Genomic DNA, 24,101 nt, shown 5'->3' on the forward strand with positions numbered 1-24,101 from the left:
TGCACCAGGAAACCATTTACTAAGCTGGGTGGTAACCATAAAACCAAATTTTGGCGCCTGGTGGTTTAGTGGGTAATTATTGCGCTCCAATCGGATTGAGCCGGTGAAGTTTTATATCCAAGGGGTGGTTGGGGTTGATTGCTCATGTAATGCAACTCAGGGATGAGTGAGGCTGGTCACTCTCATAAATGTCCGGACTAACCGCCTAGCCCCGGGCTCCTACGCTTCTCATGGGGCAATTTAAGATTGGATGATGAATGGATGGATGGATGGATTTTTTTTTTCTTTTTTTTCAGTTCATGGTCAGTATGGGCAGTTCTATGGTGTGGTCCTGTGTCGTGGTCAGTATCAAACAAGGTTCGTATATTCCAAGTGGCATGAGTCAGAAGGATTCTTTTGTTTTTTCGACCGCAGTGTGGGATGCCTTGACAAACGTGGTTATCTGCCCAGGTGGTGCAGAGCAACAAATGTTAAAGTTACATTTTCTAAACCCCTCCCCGACAATAGTAATCAGTTGGGTATCCGTTTCCAGCTGCTTAGTTGAACTACCTGCCAAAGGTGTGACCTGCTCCTATGCTATTACGCCAGCGACCATTAGGCCAGTGCCGCCTATATACAGGACTCAAGCTAGTGACTTCCAGCCACATCCATGACCTGTCACACTCACCCTATCCTGTCACCATAAGTCTTTCGGTGAAAGATGAGATTAGAGGTGAGTATAGCAGTGGGCTTGCGCTATGAATGTATTTGGTGTGATGGTGAGGGTGTGCAGTCCTTACAAGCATGTGACTTGGCCCTCCCCATGCTGTGATGGCATGAAGATTCACGACGACCATCTACTGAGCAGTGTTGCAGGAGTCTGCTGGGAGCTCTGTCAAGCCCCGCCTTCCGTGGGGACTCCACTCACGGAAATTTTGTTTGGGCTTTACTCCCGTAGCCTTAACCCATCCAAAATCAATCCACAAGGCAGTGAACCCAGGAACACCTAGTCTGACCCCTCACTGATGGCCCCTCCAGCATGGGTAGCCCAATCCTCCTGCTATATCCAGGGGAGATCTCCCCTCACTGGTAAGGCCCACCAGATGTACAAGGCACGCAAGCCCCCCATAACGACAAGGCCGTTCCCATGGGGACACACACACACACACACACACACACACACACACACACACACACACACACACACACACACACACACACACACACAATTCCCCCTACAAACACATACATCGTTCCCATCGAAACCCAACTTCCTCTGTATTCTTAATGGACTGGGTAGGATGGAGGAACCAAATGAAGAGGAAAAGACAGGAGGACAACTCTCGTCAAAGCCTCCAGGATAATGGGCCACGTCCCACTGAAGACTGATATAATTGTGTGGGATAACAAATGACGCGAATGCATATGATTATGTATACTTCATTCTCTCTCTCTCTCTCTCTCTCTCTCTCAACCGGATATCTCCCAGACATCAGAGTACGTACCTACAGTAGTAAAAAAGAACCATAGATCCATATTTTGTTTTAGCTTTGTATAATCATTGATCAACTTAACACAGAAAGGTGCAAATCAATTAAAAGGTAAGGCTGGAGTGTATAGTAAGGAGCACCATAAATCAAGTACCCATTACTGATGATACCAATATTCACTAGTGCCAGTAATTCGCATGTTTCAGCGTGGCTGTTATTTTCATCCTTTGGCAGCTCAGAGGCAGAATAAATGAACACTGCCTGCACATAGTTTTTCATTGCACTTTTTTGTGACTACCACAATATTTCAGTGTTAATCTGCAATAGCTAAGCATTCAAGGTGGAAAGATGGTAGTTTTATGCCTAGATGAACTGAGTATACTGAAAATCAAATATATAATCTTCCATCATTGAAGCCTTCAAAAATCTCTGCCCATCCTTCAAAACAAAGTACTGTACATAAACAAAGTACAGAATAAATATATTCAGACATCTTATCATTTATTCACCTACCAGTCAAGCATTCAGAAATGACCAGTTCACCCCAGAGGAAGAGTTGCCAACCTATGAAGAGATACCTACCGTACCTATATCTCTGTCCGTCTATCTGTCTGTCTGTCTGTCTGTCTGTCTGTCTGTCTACACCAGGTTATGGGTGTCTTTCATAAAAAGTCTATAGCAGTTGGGCCTGAACTGTTGTAAGTTGAAGTTTGAGGAGAAACTGTTCTGGTGAAGCGAGTTCCAAACAGATGCAGTTCGGGGAATAAAATTATTTTGATAGGCAGAAGTTCTGCAGTATGGTGATATGACAGTCCACACATGCGCGCTACCAGATGCCTGTGTAGCATGGTGGAAGGCAAGGAGAGGTGACACAATGAATGCAGCTTCGTCTGAGTTTTTGCCATAAAAGTATCTGTAAAATAATGCAAGGGAGGAAACATTCCTCCTCTCTTGCAGGGGAGGGGTTCAGTTGTAATACCAGGGTTATTAACAATTCTTACAGCTTTGTTCTGAATATTCTTCAGTTGTTTTAGTGCAACCTCCCCACATCCATTCCACAAGGGAGTGATATTTTATCTGAGAGTGCACATGACTCCTACAAATTATAGCTAAATGCTCGTCAGTGAAGCAGATGGTATTGTTAAGTGAAACATTGAAAATTTCAATATTGTTAGAGAAACAAATATGAGTAACATTGAAAGTAATATTGGAATCGGGCAATCTCTGCCTCTTAGTAGATTGTGTACATTATATGAGATAATATTGCTATGTCCCCATTCAGTGATCTTACATAAAACTTGATTTATGGAGATTGCTGTACTGAGTTGCGAGTTAGAGATGTTGAAGTTTGTGAACGGGTGTTTCATTGTGAAGGAACTGTGAAGTGTTGAGTCATCCGCATACGAGTGAATGGGTTTATGAGTTATAGGAAAGAAATTGTTAGTAGGAATTAGGAATAGAGTTGGAGCCAGGACTGATCCTTGTGGCACATCGACATTAATCGAGTGGATACTGGAATATACATCATCTACTTTAATCTTTCTGTCGCTGAGATATGAGGAAGTCAGTGGAACAAAAGATGATAGACCATAGCAAGGGAGATTAGATTGTAGGTAACAGTGCCAAACTCTGTCAGTAGCTGTTGAAATATCAATGGCTACTGCATAGATTCCTCCATGTTGGTCAACTGACTGATGGATGGCATGAGAAAAGATATGGAGTATATCAACAGTGGATCTTTCATGGCGAAAACCGTACTATCTGTCACTAATTAAGTTGCTAGCTTCAAGACATTTAATATGCTTATTAATTGAAATCTCAAATAAATTTACCAAAAATATATGTGATAGCAATTGGTTTTTAATGAGAGTGGTCAGAGGAACATCCTTTCTTCGGGACTGGGTGGATATTGACTTCTTTCCAAGAATTAGAGAATGAAAAAGTACGTACGCATAATCTGAAGAATTAAGCTAGAACAGGAGCAAGTTCTGGAGAACACTTTTTTCAAAACGGCTGGAGTACTTCCATCTGGACCGGAGTCTTGTTGGTTGGTAAATTGTCTGGGATAGATTTTGCCTATCTAGTTTGTAACTTATGTGAAGCACTTTCGGGAGAGTCGAGTTCATGTACAGGGACATTCTAACCTCAAAGATAGAATATGTGGCAAACGTACTAGCAAGGATGTTCGTTTCTTCACGTGGGTTACCTTCGCCTGCCTTTAGAAGGTGGAGCGATGATGTTTTTACCTGCCTCGTGTGTGTGTGTGTGTGTGTGTGTGTGTGTGTGTGTGTGTGTGTGTGTGTTCTCATTATATCTCATGAACAGCTTGAGCTATCAATATAAAACTTTCAGGGTATCAAGGTATGTCCAAAATCTTGGACGAGTTCGAAAATGGGCACTGGAGGTCAAGGTCAAGGTCACCAAAATGGCTGCCAAATGTCAACTAGTTTCTATTGCCCCCATTTAGCACCACTATATCTCATGAACGATTTGAGCTATCAACATGAAATCTTCAGGGTATCAAGATATGGCCAAAATCTTGGATGAGTTCGAAAATGGGCACAGGCGATCAGGGTCAAGGTCACCAAAATGGCTCCCAAAGGTCAACTAGTTTTTATTGTCCCCCTTTAGTACCATTTTTTTCTCATGAACGGCTTGATCTATCAACATGAAACCTTCAGGGTATCAAGATATGGCCTAACTCTTGGACGTGGCCAACATCATATCCTGGCGGGCGATTAGCTCGGCTCCCGAAGGTTTTTCTTTCATTTATAATGTTTATAGCTGAAGATTTTAGTGGGGGAATGAGTGGTGACTTGTTAAAGCTGTTATTGAAACAACTGAATGTTGACCAGATAATTTTATTGTCATTGGGAATATTTAATGTTATGGATGCTTGCTTGTGAAGAAAGTTTGATTTACCGAGATTTATTACTGCCTTTGCATGGTTTCTCACAATTTTAATTTGATTGAGGGTTTCAGATGTTCTTTATCTTAAGTAAAAGTTCAACCCTGGGGACAGCCTATGTTATCCTATCTCTCTCTCTCTCTCTCTCTCTCTCTCTCTCTCTCTCTCTCTCTATATATATATATATATATATATATATATATATATATATAAAAATATATATATATATATATAATGTGTAAGGAGAAAGGAACCAGAGGCTAGAAGCGAGCAAGTGTGTTCCCTCAAAAAAAAAAAAAAAAAAAAAAAAAAAAAAAGAAACAAGATAACATGGAGCCAAATTCAAGATTCGTTCATTTTGAAATGCCTGGACGCACTGCGTTTAAAAGACTAGAAGTCATAGGCAGCAGGAAGTAAAGATAGACGGAAACAGACACAGAGTTGATCTGTTGCATGTGTGAAGGACTGGGTCTAACTGTTAACTCTTGCATTGGATAGCTCGACAGAAAAGGGATGAGAGTTTGTTGTCAGACGGGTGCTATGCATCCACATAGTGGTGGAGGAATGTTTGAGGTGCAGTGACCATTAAAGTAGCGACAAAGAAAAGATAGAGATGCAACAGTGCCTTCAAGAGACAAGAAGTTGAAGGGAGCCAGTAAGAGGAGGAGAGTTAATGAGACGAGAAGCTTTTGACTCCACCTTGTTGAGATGAGCTGTATTTGGGAAGCCTCCCCAAATTTCACCATCCAAATATTGAAGGTTAATTATTACATGTTAATCATTTTCAACGGACCGTGATACTTCCACATAATATAAAATACATCATACAAAGTCTGGTCATGACGGCTTTGAGATGCCTGTCAGACGGTTACACACCACACATAATGTAATAAACTAGTATTTAATTGCCGTCGTTAGTTTCTTGTGTTGTTTATTACCATCGGGCTGCCTGCTGTACAATCGTTCATGTATATTTATCTTTCTTTGTATTTTATAATTGAGTTTTATTTAATTCAGTTTATCTGCTGTCCTCCGAATGCCAGGAGTTTGCCCTCGATTAAGTACCAGTACTAATAACTGCAGTGCTATACCCGGTATTTTTTTAATAATCTTTATTTGGCATAAAATTGTTATCTGTCCATCTTCAAAGCCGAGTTGAAGCCACAGTTTCACGTGAGAAAATAATGTTAATCCACAGTTGTGCTAGAGAAAGAATGTAGAGCTGAAGCTATTTTTAAAAGTCCATTGAGGTACAGTACATGAAATAGGCTACAAAAAGGATGAATATCTGCGTCAGGTTAAGGTGAAAGAGCTATAATATCGCTGAAATTTTTTTTATGTTGTATGATATAATTGTAAGTAACTAGATATATTAACTGTCTTCCGAATACCAGAGATTGTTTTTAGAATACTAGTACTACTAAAAGTAGTACTAGTTGCCTAACAGTAGTAGAAAATTATAACAGTAGTATAACTAACAAGTGTTGTAACATTAATTGCTGGTATGAAAAGTAGTTTAGTCCGGTTGTTTTTATCTGAGGGAACTGGGTCACTCGCACCTTAGATACCATGTCTTGGTTGAAGGAAATTTTATGAACCTTGCTTATGAAGTAGAAATGAGTCTCCTTGATTACTAGTCAAACTAACACTTCAGTCCGACTACACTTGGCTACCAACTGATCTGGAAGGGGTTGCGATTGTTTGTAAGTTGGAAAGAAACTGACCGTGGCAATACTGTTATCAGAAATATTGGTATGAATTATTATACCTGTTTATAGGCATGATAGGTGGTATTTTTGCCTTACTCATCTGAAGTCTGGAGAGATATATCAACGCCTTACTTAGTATTACTGTCTTAAATATAGCTGCAGAGGAAGTAATAGCAGTGGTTGGCATAGCAGAAGCGGCAGTAGCTGTAGTGGTGGTAGAAATGATAGTAATAATGGTTGCAGTAGTAGTAGTAGTAGTAATACTTGTTGCAGTAGTAGAAGTAGTAGTAGTAGTAGTAGTAGTAGTAGTAATACTTGTTGCAGTAGTGGTAGTAGTAATAGTAGTAGTAATGCTGTTGTTGTTGTTGTTGTTGGTGGTGGTGGTGGTGGTAATGGTTGTGATGGTGATAGTGGTAGAAAACAGTAGTACTGTACGAGTTGTAGTAGAAGTAGTAGTAGTAGTAGCAGTAGTAGTAGAAGTAGTAGTAGTAGTAGAGGTAGTGGTTGTAGTAGTAGCAGTAATAGTAGTAGTAGTTGTTGTTGTTGTTCTGGTGGTGATGATGATGGCGGAAGAAGTAGTAGTAGTGGTAGTAATGATGGTAGTAGCTGTAGCAGTAGTAGAAGTTGTTATTGTTGTTGTTCTGGTGGTTGTGATGATGGCGATAGACGTAGTAGTAGTAGTAGTGGCAGCAGCAACAGAAGCAATAAATCACATAATTACTTTCATTCTCAGCTTTTCACCCACCCTCATACATCTAAAGCCTTCCATCCTTCCTTCCTCCTTCCATATGTTTTAGTCTCATAAGATATCCAGCACCTGTTATCAGGGGCGAGGTCAACGCGATATAATGAGATAGCCTCTGTTGATAACCTTATTACATACTTGCAGAATGTGCAGTCTTATTAACGCCTTCAGTCAATTTATTTTATAGGCTATGTAGTTTCGTCTGGCTGATACCGCGAATCACATGGTGAGCGGAATTGTGATTTTACGAACTGCCAGATTTATATTTCACGGGTTAAATTTTTCGAAATAGTGAATAGCGGTAGTGCTATATTTTGAAATTTAGACTCGTAAGCAGGCCTACTTTCGGTTTAATCCTAACCTAACCTAACCTAATGCTTCCCCTATATAACATTTCGAACAAGAAGCGGTGCCAAGACACAGCAAACCTGTATCCGGTAGTCATTTTAGCGCTGACCTATAAACACAACAGAATATCTGGTCAAAGATGTCACACACGAAATTTGGGGTGAATCGGGTGAAAACTGACGATTTTATGCCCATCTGATATTTTAGGCCCGAGCCATCTGGCTTTGACTCCCTCACCGCTAACTGGGTGTACTAGTACGCTCTGCAATCCAGACGTCTGCGTGGTCAAAAGGGGCAAAAATCAAGTTACTGGTGATGACCACTGTGTGCTGGAACGGTCGGGAACTCAGATTGATGGAGACTTTCTCACAGTAGCAGCCTCATCGGTTGCATTTGTTACTTTTCAAATAGCCAAGTTAAGAATGGTAGCATGCCAAAATGACGGGGTCAGTCTCCAGCTCGGCCAACCCAAGTCCGATCTTCGCAACTGTAATGCCACAAATTTAGTATTCATGTATATGTTTAGATGTACTGTAATTTCTAAGTTAGATAGAGTGTTGTCTGAATACTAGTCTATAAGGCTCCTGTTCTAAGTAGTAGTTCATGTGTTAATGATCGATATAGGGACAACTTTATTTTTATATGTATATATCTCTGTATCTATGCATAGGTAGTGTAACTGGGAGTGTTGAGCTATGGGAGTTCACCCATCTGGTAGGTAACGAGTAACAGATGTGGGCAACATCCCCTTGTTTGTGGTGCGTCGTTGCCGGGAACTCAGATTGATGGAGACTCTCTCACAGTAGCAGCTTCATCGGTTGCATTTGTTACTTTTCAAATAGCCAAGTTAAGAATGGTAGCATGCCAAAATGACAGGGTCAGTCTCCAGCTCCACCAACCCAAGTCCGACCTTCGCAATTTCCCAAAATTCTCCTGGGTACACATTAACAAGCTATTAGGTCAACTCTATACTACCAGTTCTCAAGAGTTATACAAACAATAAAGTTCGATTGGGAGGAAATGTGTATTAACGAGACCCCAAAAAGGTAGAAATCTTCCCATCTACTAGCCTTACAGAATAAGCCTGAATCAGTTGGCACGTTATTCAATAAATATATGGCCTTAATATCAAATTTCACAAAACTTAGCTCCTTTGTCCCAGGTTCAGTCCTCTGTGGCTTTCCATAATCGTCCCTCTGAGCTCTTAGATCACTGGTCCGATCTTCTAATATTCTTGACCTTGACTTCCACACTGGGACCTTGACTCCCTCACTGGAACCCACTAAAAATTAATATGCACAATGAATAACTATTCTCCATAATGCAAGTAATCCCTTCAGGTGATTGAGAAAGTCACATAATAAAGAAACATGAGTTACAACACTCGGCATTTCAATTAGAAACAGAATAACACATGGCACTACAGACACATAGGTCTGCTCAAAATAATACATATTGTAGGGATAACATAGAAGTAAAGTAGTATAACAGATAAGCATGAATAACCCTACTCTAACCATGAAAAACATAATGAGTCGGTACCATTGTGCCTCACAAAGTAACTACGTCAACATTAACTCACAACTAACACAGCCCTAATAAGTACTGAATCGCAGAGCCATTCCAACACATTAATAAACAATTCACAGTTCCAGGGCACTTGATAATTGGCCCACAAAAATTACACATTCATCTGAGGCTCAGACAGAACTCTGTAGCTAGCATTCCCGTATTTCAGTTACATGCTAAATAATAATATAAAGTACAGTACACAAATATAGGGAAATACCTCACTATCTAGCTCAAGGAATACAAGATAGGTGAGCGGGAACACAGGACTCGCTCTTCAAATGTGGCTAATGGCGTCACCTCGCATGTTCGACACAACACTTTTTGGGGGACGACAACTCTTGATACTAAACCCGAGTCTATTTCTCTATTATTGTCACTATTATCACTCGTGGGGTATCACTATTCACGCTTCAGCATATCAAACATCAATATTATCAAATTACAGAATTCCTTGCAGGGGGGAGGATGACGACAGTACCTACCATCCGTCACATTACACGGTCGGTGAGCAAGTAACACGCCGGTCTTGCGTGGTGGAAAGCGGGGGGGGGGGGGATGACGGCCTACACAGTTTAAAATTTTCATTGCTATAGACTCGTGATAGACTAAATCTGATGCCTTTCCCCTTACAACTGATTACCCCCCAGAAATGACATTCCCTACTTACAATAATTACTCTGCAACAATCTCTGTCATACCCTTACATCGAAAAACAATAAAAATCATCTTGCCTTACATCCCTTTGTGCATGCCTACATTATGCTGGATTGCGTGACCATAGGCACGTATTCCTACCCGCTCAATTTTAATATTATAAAGAGACTTAATACTAATGAATTACAGTAGAAAAAAAATGACATAAGCACTAGGTAACTTAATCTACATTCTGATCACGATTGCATGGAAACAGCCATTCTCTGGCCACACTTTCACTAAACCGAACTTTTGGTCTTAAAATGGACACGATACAACTCATCACTTCCGGTCACTACATCCACCCACGGTAAGGGAAGACCAAAAGTTTGGGCAACTGGACTTGAACCCCTTGGAAATACCCAGTACCCATACTTAACAAACACTGCATGTAAATTCACCTACTTGACCAGTCTCCTTCAAAACTGCTACTGTGGGGTGTTCCACACGCTCCTTGCTCATGAGGGGAACCAATCTACACGCCTCCAAAGACACCGGCCAACCTGTCCTATACTGCTACTGTGGAATATTACATAAGCTCTGTGCTCGAGAACAGTTGGCGGTTACCCTGTCCGCAGAAAAAAATCCTCTACCACGAGTAAATTTTCTCATGTTACTTACAATATGCAACCAACAACGTATGCCACTCACCAGGTATATTACTCACAAGGAGAATGCCCTGCTACAACGGGAAATTTTGTGCTTAGCTGAGAATAACACGAGCCGCTCCACTGCGTTCTGTCCAGAGAGACCAAGTGAAACATACCTACCGCTCCTAACATGCAAAAGCCCTATAGTTCAACTTCTCCAAGCCCTATAGGGAAACTGGAAACTTCCCCTCTCTCTCTGAGCAATCCTATACTGCAGTTTGGGTATTACATACACACAGCACTCTAGGTTCTCAAAGCAAGTAGGAAACTTCCAGGTGGAGACCTTCAGGTAGAACTGTCCCTCACATGTACAATTCCCTAAATATATATATATATATATATATATATATATATATATATATATATATATATATATATATATATATATATATATATATATATATATATATAAGAGTCCTAACTGTGAGATCTCATTTTCCCTAACTAAGCCTAACAATCTAATCTAAAGAAAAAAAAAAGAATCGAGGTAAGGCAAGAACGACAGTCTATACACCATGGTGTACTCGATTTGACAACACGCAGCTTCTACGCCTCATTTCTCCAAAAGCTGGACATACCCTAAACAACTACTCAACCCTATTAATCAACCCAAAATTACAACTCATAGGTACTGATAGAAAAGATAAATACACAGGTACAATCTGGAGAGACCTGGAAAGGCATACTTGACTCCATGTTCCCAGCCAGTTAAGGCAAGGACAAGACGTGGTCAGAGAAAAAGAAAAAAAGAGTATATACAATATATACACCATACACCCATCATCTACGTGTACTGCAACCTCTCAGGCGGTCTCCGAGATCTTACACTAGGCAGTATTTCCTCATCTTCCTCACTGGTCAAAAACTTGTGATCCACCATACTCAATAATGCATCTCTCTCAACATATCTTTTGACCTTTTCAGCTGCCCTACTCAGGATGGTGCCATTAAACACATATTCTAACTCAGAGGCTCTACCCTGATCGAAAACCTTGACAATCTTGTAAGGACCCTGTCATTTTCTATTTAGCTTTGATGCCGTACCAGGCAAGCACTCTTCGACATAGATCCAAACTAATTCACCTGCTTCTAGAGAATCATTCCTACGTGCCTCATTTGCCCTGTTAAGGTATCCTGCTGTCATCCGACGTTGTGTCTCCTTGAGCATCTGTTTGACATCTGTTTTCTCTACACAGTCTTCATCAGTAGGCAACTGCAAATCACCTGCCTCGCGATTTGGATGACGTCCATAAAAAGCAAGGAATGGTGATGTACCTAGGGATGTATGCACTGCTTCGGTCAATGCTTTCTGAGTGTTGCACAGGTGCATGGGCCACATATTCGGGTGTTCTTGGCTCAAGATTGCCATTAATGTCTTTAAGGCCCTATCCACACTCTCAAGAACTGAATTTCCTCGGGGATGGTAGGGAAGACAGAATCCTTGCTTAATCCCGGCTCTCCTGCAAAAATCTCTAAACTCTGCTCTGGTGAATTCTCAACCGTTGTCAATGATAATTACCTGCTGCTTGTCATACCTACAGATGTCCTTCTTAAATTCTTCGGCTACAACTTTGGTGGATTTTGTACAAAGGGGATAGATACGTAGATACGTAGAAAAATGGTCTATAACTGTGACCACTCCACTATTATGCAAGTCTGTGAGATCTATCGCAACCCTCTGACCATTATCGTCTACTGGTGGCAATTCCTTAAAATGGTGCACGATCTTCCCGTGACCCTTGAAATGCTGATATGACTTGCGTGATTTAACAAAATGTCACACATTGGTCAGCAGACGGCCAGTGGGAAAACTTTCTTGCCTTGGCTACCGTCTTGCATTCCCCTAGGTGTGAAGAGTTATGAACAACTGAACAGGTAATAGCAACTAAAGACTTGGGTACTACCAGGCACAATCTAGACTTTACCTTCCTTCTCTTCACACATGCAGAATCTCCTCATTCATTTCGAAAGCGTGAATGGGACGATTACCAGACAACTTCCTGGGTAACTGACCTCCTTCTAAATACTGAATTACCTGCCTCCACCTCTGGGCTGGTCTCTGGGTTTCCCGGACCTTGTCCACCGTAAGGCCCAGCCACCAAAATTCTGCATTAGATTGTGTTATATCTGAGGCCTCCTCGATTGCTGCTACTGGTCTACTCAAAGCATCTGGGACACAATGAGTCACACCCTTTTTATGTTTTATCACAAAATCGTAGTCTCTCATCTCCAACAAATAACACGACATATGTGGGCATTTAGTCTTTTTCTTAAAAATGGTGGTTAACCATCTATGGTCAGTAGCAATGGAAAAGGGTTTGCACCATAAATAGTGGCTAAAAAATCTACACGCACTCACTACTGCCATGGCTACTTTTTCTGTTACTATCTTTTTTCTGTTGGGGTAAGCTTCTTTGAAAAGTATCCAATAGGTCTCAGATCTTCCTCGCCCTCCAGCTGCATAAGAGCTCCGCCAATGTGCAAGTCACTAGCATATGTGTGTAACTCGAACGGTTTGGTTAAATCTGCCTTTATTAGTACTGGAGCTGACACTAAATTTTGTTTAAGAACTAAGAATGAAGTCTCACACTCCTCAGACCATTCAAATTTTGTGTCCTTCCTAAGCAAATTAGTGAGAGGACTGGCAATGGCAGCAAAGTCAGGAATGTGTTTGCGATAAAAGTTACATATGCCCACAAAGCGTCTCACTTCCTTAGCCTTCATTGGTTGTGACAACAGTTCAATGGCTTTAAGATTCTTACTGTCAGAGCATACTCCTTTCTCCGACACTACATGTCCCAAGAACTTAATTTCTCGTTTTATGAATGAGCATTTACTAATATTCAGCTTGATTCCAAACTCAGTTAATCTACCAAAGGTAATCTTCAGTTAGTCCAGCATCTGATCGAAAGAGTCTGCCCAAACTAAAGGGGCTAACACTTGCTGCATTTTTACCGTAAAAATTGCTGGACTCACAGACAATCAGATAGGTAAGCGCTTGTACCTAAACAAATTAACCCTATCAGAAAAAGCTGTCAAGTCTCGAGAGCTCTCATCCAACCGAACTTGGAGGTAGGCGTCTTTCATATCAAAAGTGCAGCAAAACTTTTTCCCAGCACTTTCCTCTACTAATTCGTCTAATCGGGGTAGGGGTTGGATATCTATCTTGAACTTCATCTTAAGAGCCCAATAATCAATACACATCCTTTTACTGCCGTCCGGCTTGCTGACTAAGACTATGGGGGCTAAATATGCAGCATTCGATTCCTCAATCACATCCTTATCAATCATCTCGTCGATCATCTCGGAAATTATCTTCCTTGTTTGCTCAGGATGCTGATTTAAGGGAATACTCACGGGTTGAGAGTCGATGGTATCAATGTGGGCTTCAGTTACTCTAAGGGTGCCAATTTCCTTCGGACCAAGAATGAACAGTGCATTATTATCCAATATCAACTCGCTCAATTTGTCTCTCTGTGACTGAGACAAATGTGTCCACTTCAGCTCTCTGAGAATTTAATTAAGCGCAGCACGTCAGTCAATCCCATCCTGTGCCTGATCCATGTGGGGTTACAAAGCATTATCAATCCGAACTACTGGTGCCATGATGTTGCCTTCTGCCTCGCCTTCTGGTTGCACTAATTCGGGTGGACTTCTGTCCTGTTCCTTGGGCTAAGATAAGCAATACCCGACTCATCAATGACATGGTACGTCCCCAACACTTGTCCTGGGTTTAGTTTCACTGGCCCCTTGGTTACATTGGTAATGGGTAAATAGCATGTCCCATTTTCACAAACTCTCACGCAACAATTCTGAAACTCTCACGCAACAATTCTGAAATTTACTAACATGTAAGACCTCTCCATAGTTTCTGTCTTTAAATGCAATGGGTACTGACATAACTGTCTGTGCAGGTACTACCGTCCTACACTTCACTTGTACTACCTCACCTTCTGCCATTCTCATATGGTTAGACCGGAATCTTCTTTTATTCACTGTCTGGCAAAGCGTATTTTGGACCTCGTACTGCTGACCACTCCAGTGCATCACCTGACCTTCTCCGTCCCAAGTGAAAATTGGCCTACCAATTAAGGCTGCACCCATGAGCACTTCTGTTGATAAATAATAGTCTGGGACCACTACAAATCGCCGCACTACACTGGTCTCAGGGGCAATATGCACTACCGACGAAACCTGGCTAACAACAGTTAACTTATGATTGGATATTGAATGCAGTGAACATCGGCACTTGCTAATCTTTAATCCTAATCTATTTGCTGTACTCTCATCAATATTGCTACACTACCGGTATCTACAAAAGCTGAAACCTGATACTGTCCCAAAATCAAATGTATCACTGGAGTGTCTACTTCACCTCAAACTTTTCGGACTTCCTCCACCTCAGCATCTGAAAGGTTCTGACGACTTTCATTCTGTTCTACATCTGTACGCTACACACGACATGAATGGCAGCCTGCATTACCTCAGGGTCCTCTAATCATTCTCTAGGCAGTTGGGAGTCTGGATGTAATTGAGAATCCTGCTGTGGAAGGGGATTAGCTGTTGCAGGAGGCGTACTTGGCGCGCTTCTCTGTTTTTTTACTCAGGTTAGGTCTACCAGGGCATCCCTCATGTCCCCTTCTAGAGTTAGCGCTCAAGCAATCAAAACAACTTCCCGGTTCTGGTTTCCTTGGGCAACTCGCCCGGTCATGTTTACTGCCATTTGAACACCGCCTGCAAGGCCACATTGTAGGTCTAGGCTTAAAGGATACCTGACATACGGGTACTCAAGTCACTGGACGAGTGTTGTCACTAACAACTGGATGTGTGATTCTGGTAGGGGTTGGAGCATAATGAACGCCAGACCCTTGTTCAAACACAACTATTGCCACTCTACACCACTGTCTATAACTCCATTCTCTAATTCTGAAATAAAGACCTCCTCCATTCTCAGATCTTTAAACAACTCTAATCGTTTGCTAACTTCCTGGGGTATATTATGTAGCACAGCTTTCTTCCACATCTGCTCCACATTGGGAGGGTCAATATGGGGATGTTCTCTACAAATTACCCTAAAGTTACTCTTGAATTGTCTAACAAACCTCTTAAGTGGATCCTCAAAGTTATACTCCATCTGTGCAAGCTCGCAAAATGCATCAGCGATCCCTGCGGGACCTCTGAACTCTTGCTGCAACAATATCTTGATGTCCCCATAAGTACCACCTGCCTCACATAAGCTTAACTCTCCCAGAACATATGTACACAACTCTGTGTCCATACAGGTGAGTGCTACCGCCTTGCTCTGTTCTAAGTTAGCAGTCACTGACTCCACCTGCATTAAAAAGTGATCCACCAGGGTCCTAGTATGTAGACCATACATTTCACTCATCCTTAGAACGTCAACATCCTTGCACTCTAGTACTACTGAATTTCCCTGATAGCTCTGCATACCTCCTACAGGCAAATTTGACCACTGTGGAGTTGACTGCCTAAATGAATTTCCTGACTTTATGGGGGTAGACTGTGATAGGCCTCCAATCTTGGTCGGGGTGAGTCCGGGTGGGCTTAACATCTCCTCCAAAGCTCTACTACTCTCAAAACACTCATCAGTTGTGGATGGTTCCTGCTTTATGCCTACTCCCTCAGGTATTTCAGTCTCAAGGTCAATTAATGTTTCAGTACGGGACTCCATCATGAATTATACAAACATGAGCAACCCCAGGAGGTGAAGCTCAACTATTAGAATACCCTAGTGCAATACCAAAATAGTACACACTACAAATACACATACCCTATAACTCTACATATAATGCCAAGTACATATACCTTTGAGAACTGGGGAATGAGCTATTACTTTAATTAGATTTAATGACAATCATCTAAATGACCTCTCAATTATTGCTTACAAGTTTAATTACCTCACATTACTAGGTCATCCCAATGCTGCAATACCACTTGTACTAGTATGCTCTGCAATCCAGACGTCTGCGTGGTCAAAAGGGGCAAAAATCAAGTTACTGGTGATGACCACTGCGTGCTGGAACGGTCGGGAACTCAGATTGATGGAGACTTTCTCACAGTAACAGCCTCATCGGTTGCATTTACTTTTCAAATAGCCAAGTTAAGAATGGTAGCATGCCAAAATGACGGGGTCTGTCTCCAGCTCGGCCAACCCAAGTCCGATCTTCGCAACTGTAATGCCACAAATTTAGTATTCATGTATATGTTTAGATGTACTGTAATTTCTAAGTTAGATAGAGTGTTATCTGAATACTAGTCTATAAGGCTCCTGTTCTAAGTAGTAGTTCATGTGTTAATGATCGATATAGGGACAACTTTATTTTTATATGTATATATCTCTGTATCTATGCATAGGTAGTGTAACTGGGAGTGTTGAGCTATGGGAGTTCACCCATCTGGTAGGTAACGAGTAACAGATGTGGGCAACATCCCCTTGTTTGTGGTGCGTCGTTGCCGGGCGCCAAGTTTAAACCTTAAACAGAATAATAATGGGTATGCAATTCTTTCCGTATCATTGTTGTGAAATGCTTACTAATGAAGCTGCTAGAATCCAAATATGTGAAATAAATAGTCAGAAAAGGCAAAGATAATGTAATTGGTGAGGCTCAAGTAGTTCCGCCTGCCTTAGCAGTCACTAGATGACATAAGTTCCCCCAAACTCAGGGCTCGATGGCGGTAAATTCAGTATTTAACTGTAGTAAGGAATGAATCCCAAATTTTCCCCAATTCAATCAAAAGTCCTAACATCATGTGTACTCTACTATAAAAATAGTGAAGAGAATTAAAACCCATCATATCGCAAAAACACAGTCTCATTTGACTAGCAGTAGCGTCCCTATGTGCCCAGCTAAGCCGCATTGGCTAACCAGACGTTGTGGATAACAGACGTTGTTTCAGGTGAGCTATACACATTCCTCCTTTCTCCCCCCTTGCTTGTTTTAATTCTTGCTTGTCGTGAACAATATGAAGTAATGTTGTTAAAAGCTTAACGTAGAGATTGGCTAACCAGACTTTGTGGGTAACAGACGTTGTTTCAGCCCACAGACACCGTGACTTTGGGGTTGCACGAGGCCATGATGTGATATTGCCCATAGACTTGTTGTACACACACACTTACACTACCCACAAATAGATTTATAACTGAATGTAGTAGCAATTGAATTGTGAATCAATCAGGTGAATCCTTTTTTTGATAGTAGATAATGTACAGAATTTTGAAAGTTAATGTGATCAGTAACGGAAAAGCGAATTTAACTCATCAACCGTTTTTTTTTTCTCTCTTCTTTTATTAATAGGTTAGAAATATTTGGGAGTGTTGAAGTGAATTTAGTGGTTGTAAGGATATGTAATTTCGAATTGTTCCTCGAGGCTAAGCAAGCCCGAGTGATTATGAAATATTAGTGAATTGTGTGATGAGTTTAGACTGGCCCGACGTAATAGTATATGAGTGAATATTTTTGGTTCAAGGCTATGCCAGCCCGAAAAGACAGTCCATATCATTGAATGTCCCAGTCTTGAGGCTATTGACGAGCCCAAGAATAACTGATAATCGAGAATGAAATGTGATGAACTCAGGAGTCATTGTTAAATATTCAAATTGTTTCGCTTGGCAACAGTACTGTATTACTATCGCCCAAATTAGTACTTAATTTACAACTCTTTTCATATTATTAAAGGTCATGTAATTCAAAAAATGTCTGTTGTTTAACAAGTATATATTTATTAAAATAGAGTAAAGTATATGCAATTTTGATATCCAACCAAGGGAATTTTGTCCTCTCACGCATGACTCACTCCCCTTCCAGTTCAAGATTCCTCCGCTTTGGGAACGACTAACACACGTGGTACTAACTTATTCTCGACTCAGCTAAAAATACAAACGCTACCAAAAATATCCTTTATGCAGTTAATCTTTATCATTCAAAGTCGAAGTTACTCCCCGCCCCCTTTGTTTTTTTTTCTTTGGTGAATACTTTATCACTCATTGAGGGGAGACTAAGTTGAGTACCCTTTGTATTATCAACAAGTAAGTTAAACAGAACAAACCTGATAAATAATGATGGGAATCCAATTTCTCATCGTTACACTGATGAACAACGGTGGGATAAAAATCCTACCGTTACACAATTTCCCAAGATTCTCCTGGGTACACATTAACAAGCTATTATGTCAACTCTATACTACCAGTTCTCAAGAGTTATACAAACAATAAAGTTCGAGTGGGAGGAAATGTGTATTAACGAGACCCCCAAAAGGTAGAAATCTTCCCATCTACTAGCCTTACAGAATAAGCCTGAATCAGTTGGCACGTTATTCAATAAATATATGGCTTTAATATCAAATTCCACAAAACTTAGCTCCTTTGTCCCAGGTTCAGTCCTCTGTAGCCTTGCATAATCGTCCCTCTGAGCTCTTAGATCACTGGTCCTATCTTCTAATATTCTTGACCTTGACTTCCACACTGGGACCTTGACTCCCTCACTGGAACCCGCTAGAAATTAATATGCACAATGAATAACTATTCTCCATAATGCAAGTAATCCCTTCAGGTGATTGAGAAAGTCTCATAATAAAGAAACATGAGTTACAACACTCGGCATTTCAATTAGAAACAGAATAACACATGGCACTACAGACACATAGGTCTGCTCAAAATAATACATATTGTAGGGATAGCATAGAAGTAAAGTAGTATAACAGATAAGCATGAATAACCCTACTCTAACCATGAAAGACATCATTGAGTCGGGGGGGGGGGAAGGATGACGGCTTACACAATTTAAAATTTTCATTGCTATCGACTCATGATAGACTAAATGTGATGCCTTTCCCCTTACAACTGATTACCCCCCAGTAATGGCATTCACTACTTACAATAATTACTCTGCAACAATTTTCTGTCATACCCTTACATCGAAAAACAATAAAAATCATCTTGCCTTACATCCCTTTATGCATGCGTACATTATGCTGGATTACGTGACCATAGGCACGTATTCCTACCCGCTCAATTTTAATATTATAAAGAGACTTAATATTAATGAATTACGGTAGAAAAAAATAACATAAGCACTAGGTAACTTAATCTACATTCTGATCACGATTGCATGGAAACAGCCATTCTCTGGCCACGCTGTCTCATTAAACCGAGCTTTTGGTCTTAAAATGGACACGATACAACTCGTCACTTCCGGACACTACATGGAAGGGTGGCCCCCTTGATGTAATGAGGCATGTTATAGGCTGCGGATTGGAAAGATGCACCTTTACGTTTTGGTTTCATGTCGATATGACAAATTTTAAAGGATTTATAGCGAGAAAACGATTTTTACCAGTCTCCACTTTTTATTTATTATTTTTTTGTTTACATTTTTGGGCCTACAGCCTGGACCTTGGCCCAGTTTAGCTCAAAATTTAATAGGGTGATCGTAAGGTCATAGCCAATCATCACTGTATTTTTAGTCAAAATTGTTCCAGTAGTTTTCGCATAAAGCTGTTAAAAACAACCAAACACACAAACAGGCAAACCGAGTCAAAATAATACCTGTCCCCGAGCACTCTTAATAGATGGACAGCAGATTAGGATGCTACTCATTAAACAGTGCTATGGAAAGAAGGTACAACCTTAGCACTAAATAGATTAACAACAGAATAAGATGCTAGTCACAAAGAAATGTTACAGAAAGGAAGTACAGCCATAACAAGCAAAACTGATTGATTAACAGCAGAATCGGATGTTAGTCATGCAGAGTTGCTACGGAAAGAGGTAGTCATAGTATTTAAAAGGTTAAGAGCAAAATAGGATGCTAATCATGAAGAAATGGTGCGGAAAGGAGGTACAGCCATAGCATGGTCTTTTTTCTTCCGCTGACCTACGTGATGTAAGTTACAGTAGGACGAAAATCTAGGACAGGTAAAGGGGAAAAAAAATAAAAAATAAAAAAAGTATTGCCACTCTTAGGCTGCTATACTGACTCCCGTAAAGTTAGGAAGATTAAGCTGAAAATAGACATAACTGTGTTTGTCACGAATCAATTCGCGACATTTCCCTTTTGTGAGAGGCCGCGAACTATTAGTGGAAAACTCACTGTTTTTCGTTCAGTTAACCGCTCATTCGGACGGAAGCTTTGTCAAATCAGTTTTTCATTGTCATATGTGATCGTCTCTGTGTGAGACATTAGCGCTTGCGATGAGCGATTGTTTTGGGCGCGTTTCGCTCACTCGACCGTTAGAAAATACGGCTTAGTGCTCTGCCTTTCTTTCCCACGATTTGAACTCAGTCTTGTGTTTGCTGTGACGGAGAAAGGGTCTGTGCTCAGAAGTGGAGAGGTCAGCTAGCACCCCAAGCTCCATTAGTACAGTTAATCCCAGCACCCCCCACTCCTCGGGTGATACATAGTATTCATCGACTGGTATTTCTTTTGTGTATTTTGTAGTTTTAAGAGCTTAGTTAAGGTGTTTTTCCTAGGCGTAAGTATTTAGCTTCTGTGTGAGTGAGCGAGTGCGTCTCATTGATTTGATTTGAAATGTAATGTTAAATTTATTTTTGTAATCAATAAATTTAACAGTTCTATTTCTTGAGCTTAATGTAGAGTAAAAATCTTGTTTCATTTCTCCATTATTAAGCTTATTTTCCATACAGCTTCTAGCTTGCATAAACGTTGCTTTCATAACTGGTACTTAGACCAGTCTTGTTGTATTAACTTAAAATCCGTTGTGCCAGGAGTTAATGCATCAGCAAGAACCTGATGTTATTATTATTAGTATTAGTTATTTATTGTCAGGGGTGATGTAACTTTCTCCAGAGGCTAACAGTACAGTAATTCAGCAATTGTGAGTAATTAGTCTCTGCTGTGTACTGTGGAGAAAGTTTATAAATTCTCGTTCTCAGAGAGTCGTGCGAAGAAGCAGCGTAATCATTGCTTGATGTAGCAAGACAATCATTTTCTCTGCTCTTCAATATTATTGAATATTATTATCAATTTAAATAATATTTAAAGCATATATTTTAAAATTACCGTGATAATTTAAAAACCCCGTGACAATTGGCGACCTCGCCAGGATATTAACTCCTAGCTCTAAAGCTATTCACGAGATAGTGCTCACTCATATTTAGGTATTTATCATTAAAGTTTATAGGCACAAGTTTACTGGTGGTTACCGTTGATTTAGCAAGTGAATTTTTGCTTTATTAATCAATAGAGTACTTAACTCTAGTTTATTCTTGGTAACGCCACACGATTTTATTCGCTCCTGGGTAGCCGCAGTACCCATTGTGTTAATTATTGAGAGTTCTTAGTCATTTACATTTTTTATTTATCTTTGCCAGTTAACTAGATAAGACTGGTCACCACTAGCTTGTGTCTGTATTCTTTACTTGTGTTTATTAGTATTCGTCGCTAAGCAGTCAGTACTCAATTTCGGTTTGCTTAATAAATTAGCGCCATGGCTACTACTGTATTTTTACAGGAAGCCAAAGAAATGGGTCTTTCGGACCCAACCGAAATTAAAGAGTATATACTCACGGCATAACTCAGTGAGCAGCAGCGAGAATGATGCCCGTGAAGAGCGTAAGATTCAGCGCGAATGCGAGCGAGAACAGCGCGAATACGAGCGAGAACAGCGCGAATACGAGCGAGAACAGCGCGAATACGAGCGTGAACAGCGCGAATACGAGCGTGAACAACGAGACAGAGAACGAGAACACGAACGTGCCGAGCGAGAGGCACGAGAAAAACATGAACTTGAAGTGATGAAGCTCAAGCGAGATTCCTTGGCTTCAGACACGTCTGGTGCAGTTGGTCCAAGCTCCACGAGCGTTCTACCTGCACATGTCCTGGCGACCCCACGCATCAAGCTTCCTTCATACAAGGAAAGCGAGCGAATCGAGCCGTACATAGCTCGTTTTGAGGACATGGCAGACTTATATCAACTGGATGAGGCAGCTAAGCGGCTTCAGTTTCTTAGCCTATTTGAGGGCCCTGCCCTCGATATTCTCCACAGAATTCGTGGAGACAATCTCACATATGAGATGATGAAAGCTGCACTCATTAAGGCGTATGGTCTCACAGTAGACGACGCCAAAGTTCAGTTCATGCGAGCTCGTCTCCAAGACAAGGAGACAGCTGTTCAGTTCCTTGATCGTCTCACAGCTTACTTAAATGAGTGGATGGAGAAAGATGAAACTCCTTCCACACGTGAGGGGATAATTGACCTTATGCTGCGTACACAGTTAGAGAGGTCGTGGCCTGCTGAGCTCATAGCACAGCTTAATATCTGCCAGGTGAAAGATGCCAGCCAAATGGCAGAGAAGGCTGTTGCATTCTTTACTGCATACGGGTATCAAGCTCGTAAGCAAAACACCTGGAGCAGAAAAGATACTGCCAAGTCTGGGAAGCCGTCTCAGACTGAATCCCAGCACCAAGGCCGTTCTCATAGTAATGGCCAAGGTCCAAAACCGCAGTGGAAGGACCAGGGGCAAAACACTCAGAAACCTGAGTGGAAGGGGTACAACAAGTACCCTAATCAGCAGCAGGATCAGCCACGCAACCGACCGTCGGGACAAACTTTTTCACCACCAGCTCAAAAGAGGCAAGAAGCGAATGCAGCCTTCATTCCTCAGCAGCAGCCTGGTGGTCACGTCCCTACCAGTGTGGGTACTTCCCCACAGTTCACTAGTCCCACAGTGACAGTGAACCCCCCTCCACAGATGGCCAATGTTCCATCTTCCCAATATAACCCTCAAGGCACAATGTTTGCCACATCAATTCAGCAGCCTCATGAGTGGCTAGCTGCTTCCTCCACAGGCCCCACCACAGGTGACAGTACCTTCCTTGTACAGCCAGGGTTTGTGGGAGGCATTCCTGTGAAGGTCCTGAGAGACAATGGTTCCTCAGGTTGCTCTGTTAAACAGAGTTTAGTTCGGCCTGAGCAGTATACAGGTCGACAGATCCATGCAAACCTTATTGATGGATCAGTGAGATTGTTCCCTGAGGCATGTATCCAGGTGGCATCTCCATTTTATACTGGTATGACACTAGCAGTTGTCATGCCAGAGCCTCTATTTGACCTTATAGTAGGCAATATTATTGGAGTCAAGGATAGTTGCTCCGATGACGTTCCTCAGACTTCGGCTGCTGCGGTAACACAAGCCATGACTGAGGCTCCAGACTGTGTCACCCCAGTGATCATTGAATCGCCGCAAGATCTGATGTGTAGTCAACTTGTTGTACAAGAACAACATTCTGACCCGACACTTGCTGCCGTGCGGAACAGACAAAAGGGTCGAGTGATAAAGTATTCACGGGGAGGTCGAGCCAAGTTCCTTCGCAAACAAGGACGGCTCTACCGTGAGTCACGAACACCCGAGGGCGAGGTTCGACTGCAGTTTGTCGTTCCCGCCAAGTACCGCCTAGCAGTGTTACAATGGGGTCATTGTTCAGCCTCAGGAGGTCACATGGGCAAAAGGAAGACCCAGGGCCGTATCCGAGCTGACTTTTTCTGGCCAGGGATGGGACGAGACATAGATAGTTTTGTCCGTTCCTGCAGTGTGTGCCAAAGTATCACCACTGATCAGGGACATGCCCTTCCTGTGCCATTTGTAACCACGCCCGTAATCTCTGAGTCAGTTGAGAGACAGGGTAGTGGTGAAGTGGGTGCAGACCTGATGTCTCGCCCATTGGCCCCACAGGACACAGTATGTCCAGGGCCTGTACATACATATTATGTACCGTAGGTTAAGGGGGAAGTTGAGAGGCGACTCGAGGCTATGAAAGACCCGAGTTTGCACAAGGATTCTCAGCTTCCCGGTACTAATATATGTACTCTAGGTTAAGGGGGAAGTTAGAGAGAGAACTCCGCAGAGGCGACTTGAGGCTATGGAAGACCCAAGTTTGCACAAGGATTCTCAGCTTCCCGGTACTAATATAAGTATTGTAGGTTAAGGGGGAAGTTCGAGAGAGAACTCCGCAGAGGCGACTTGAGGCT

The sequence above is a fragment of the Coenobita brevimanus genome, chromosome 104, assembly GCF_032717465.1.
Source record: "Coenobita brevimanus isolate Jiangsu-jjx chromosome 104, ASM3271746v2, whole genome shotgun sequence".
Lineage (NCBI taxonomy): Eukaryota > Metazoa > Arthropoda > Malacostraca > Decapoda > Coenobitidae > Coenobita > Coenobita brevimanus.